Raw genomic sequence first — 3,775 nt, forward strand, 5'->3', positions numbered from 1 at the left:
CAACACATTTCTGCAATGAGGGAGTTCAAAGTGCTTTACATCATAAAAACACAAAAATATAAAGTCATACATAGTAAAAAACGAAGTGTCAATTTAACACCTATAGAGTTGAATTTAACTCCGTTTCAGATAACATTTGGTCCCTCTTGAAAATAGTGTAAAATGTACTCTATGGCCAGTGTCAAATTTTCAGAGTTAATTTGACTCATTTTAGTGTCAAAAACAACAAGTCAGTGAGTCAAATTATTAAACACTATTGTTTGTTTACACTCTTCAGAGTAATACTGTTATTTTATGGAGTTAATTTTACACAAAATTTACTTAAACATTTACACTTTATTGTGTTTTTTTTCTCCATTTTTTTACACTTATATCATATAATGCTAAATCTTAGCATTATATGGCTTTTATAAAGCCTACAAATCACAATAATCACAAAGTTATAAGTTCACAGTGACAATATTTATTCAACTTTATGATCCAGTTACATAATCACTGTAACAGTGTCAGTTTAATACAATGTTCACCAAAGATAGCAATATGGGACAACAAAGAGAGCAGTGTCGTTTGCATGTAACATAGATGGTTGACATCAAACAACAAAACCTTGAATCGTTTTAGTAACTTCATAAGCAGAACAATGTTCATGAAAAGGTACTGTACATATGTCACACTAATGGAGCATTCTTGCTCTCAACTCAGCAACTCTGGATGTTTCCTTTGTTTTTCCAACATCAGTTGTTTTGAGAAAGGTGAAGAAGTTGGTCAATGGTATCACGTACCAAACACATAATGGGCCTTAAAGAGCTCATCAAGACCTCCAGCTGAACATGTTGCCTTACATGGAATGGCGTAGTTGTCAATCACAATGAAGAATGCGTGAAGAATGCGTGAATACTGCTTTGGATGGATCCATGGGCCAGGAGGTAGGGCTGGGTACGATTTTGTCAAGATGCTGCTGTACACTGGTTCCAACCTACATTAAAAAAATAAATAAAAACATGACAAAAGTATTTAGTGACAAATTTCTGAATGAAGATCAGACAGAATCAAATCTTGAATTGTAAAAATGAAGAGACTAAATTATGCATTTTTATGTTTAAACTGTTTAGCAGTACCTTTAGAAACCTGATGAGGTGATCCACTGCTTGAGATGCAGACATCTTACCCGGCATCCTTCGTCCTTGTGCAGATGGTGGTAGCAGATGCAGCAGAAGCAAAATAGCAGACATGTCACTATCCCAACCTACAGACCAACAGCTTCAGGTTACCACCATCCCACTAACATATGAATTTGTCACAATTACCTAGAGGACCAACATACCATTCTCAGCTTCAGCAGCCAACTCTGCATTCCGCAATAAATCCTTGAGTTCAGTGGTGGATACCAGGCCATGGCTTTCCTTAATAACCTTGGATTTGAGACAGGTGGGCCACTTCTCCAAAAATTTGTTGGCAGTGCCTTCGCCAAACAGGAGTCTGAAATCTTGCTCTACCTGAAATGCATAAATAAAAGCATTTCACACAGTGAGAAGACTGTAAATGACCTGTACTTGTATAGTGCTTTATGAAGTCCAGAGGACCCCAAAGTGATTTACACCACATTTAGTCATTCACATGCTGATGTTGGTGAGCTACATTGTAGCCACAGTTGCACAAGGGAAGACTGACATAAGCAATGCTGCCACATGCTTATGCCACTGGGCTTTCTGAACACCACCAGCAGGCAAGGCTTGCCCAAGGAGGTAACAGTTTAGAAAGAGTTGTGGTTCAAACTGGTAATACACAGGTTACAGGACAAACTCCTGTGACTGTTGCCACTGAATATTTTAGTGTAAGAGATAAAGCTGTCTTACCAGTCCTGGTGTGGCCAGAAACCGTGGAAAGACAGAGAAGACATTTGCTGCTTTCTTTCCATCTCTGACCATTGAATGACGGTAGTGGAAGGTAGCCTTCATCTTCTCACGGACCGTGTCATCATCAGCAGAGTGTTTCCAAACAGCAATAGCTGCTTCCACTTCCTCATCTGACAGCACTTTGTCAGCAGTGAAAACCCCGGATTGACCATGGCCTGGTCCACCACCTAAAAAAAAAAGGTTTCTCTCAGCCACAGATTTTACATTACTTTACATATATTCACTATTGAGAAAACAAACTTTTTGAGATTTGCTACCTGAGGTACCCCTTTCCTCTGTCCTCTGCAGTTTTTCTTTGAATGGTCTTTAAACGCCATGCAAGGTATCCTGAACCGCTATGTGGATCATAGTAATGCTCCNCCCAAGGAGGTAACAGTTTAGAAAGAGTTGTGGTTCAAACTGGTAATACACAGGTTACAGGACAAACTCCTGTGACTGTTGCCACTGAATATTTTAGTGTAAGAGATAAAGCTGTCTTACCAGTCCTGGTGTGGCCAGAAACCGTGGAAAGACAGAGAAGACATTTGCTGCTTTCTTTCCATCTCTGACCATTGAATGACGGTAGTGGAAGGTAGCCTTCATCTTCTCACGGACCGTGTCATCATCAGCAGAGTGTTTCCAAACAGCAATAGCTGCTTCCACTTCCTCATCTGACAGCACTTTGTCAGCAGTGAAAACCCCGGATTGACCATGGCCTGGTCCACCACCTAAAAAAAAAAGGTTTCTCTCAGCCACAGATTTTACATTACTTTACATATATTCACTATTGAGAAAACAAACTTTTTGAGATTTGCTACCTGAGGTACCCCTTTCCTCTGTCCTCTGCAGTTTTTCTTTGAATGGTCTTTAAACGCCATGCAAGGTATCCTGAACCGCTATGTGGATCATAGTAATGCTCCTATGTCAATAAGTACAAGCAGACTTACCATTTCATAAACATCTTTGAAGGTAAATATATATGCTTAATGTTGCTAAGACCCTTTTACTTTCCATGTTTTGAAAACGGGTCCTCCAGATAGGGAAATAGGGCAACGATCCCCTGAGCGTACATGACTGACGCTTTTAGGAGGGGATGATCTGAAGATCTGATCCAACAATGAGACACTAAACTGACGTTTGAAAAAATAATGAAAAACAATTCAAAACAAAATGTTTCTTTATAGCCTAAGTGTATGAATCTTACCCATGTGCTTCTTTCATTACAGCTGTAAGGATGTTTATCATCTGTCTTCTGGTTGCATCTGTCAAGCATTTAGTTCTTGCATACTCTTGCATGATGCGCTCACCACCAGGCTTTGTTGTCAAGATTTTTTCAATCAACTTCAATTTCAAAGAAAAAACAACTGTTGAACCACAAAGCCTAGAAAGCACATAAACAATGATACATTAAATGTAATAACTTACCGCTTGCGCCTCATAATTTATGTGACATGGCCTTTTAGGTTGACTTCCTTCAGCAGTGGCTTCTTCTTCTGATGGGTCACACATTGTGAAATTCAGAATGAAAGTATCATCATATGTGGCTGATGATGATGATGATGATGATGATGATGATGATGATGATGATGATGATGATGATGATGATAGAACAGGACCTGCAAAAAGTAAAGCAATAGCCTGTTTAGGAGAACTCTAATGCTCCCAAACCAGCTTCTAAATTATATACATCGGTGAATTGTTAGTGATTACCAGGATGTTAGGGTTAACCCTAACCCTAACCCTACATCAACTTCTGTATCAGACTGGTCATACACCTTCAGATCCTGCTGTCTGCCTTCTGGAATGTTACATTTCTGGTACGCTAAAGCAGAAAGAAATATTAAAGAAGTGAAATGAAAACATTTACTGTTGATAAAAAA

At 39.0% G+C, this 3,775-nt stretch overlaps 1 long non-coding RNA gene across 1 annotated transcript; it reads right to left on the reverse strand.

Annotated features, from left to right (window-relative positions):
• Positions 1–940: 940 nt before the first annotated feature.
• Positions 941–1,368, reverse strand: LOC103482393 (uncharacterized). Its single transcript, XR_536454.1, has 3 exons — positions 1,325–1,368; positions 1,119–1,246; positions 941–976 (listed from the first exon to the last, which is right to left on the reverse strand). It is a non-coding gene; the product is annotated as an uncharacterized LOC103482393 (long non-coding RNA).
• Between the last annotated feature and the right edge of the window lie 2,407 nt (positions 1,369–3,775).

Source organism: Poecilia reticulata, linkage group LG20 (assembly GCF_000633615.1).
Source record: "Poecilia reticulata strain Guanapo linkage group LG20, Guppy_female_1.0+MT, whole genome shotgun sequence".
NCBI lineage: Eukaryota > Metazoa > Chordata > Actinopteri > Cyprinodontiformes > Poeciliidae > Poecilia > Poecilia reticulata.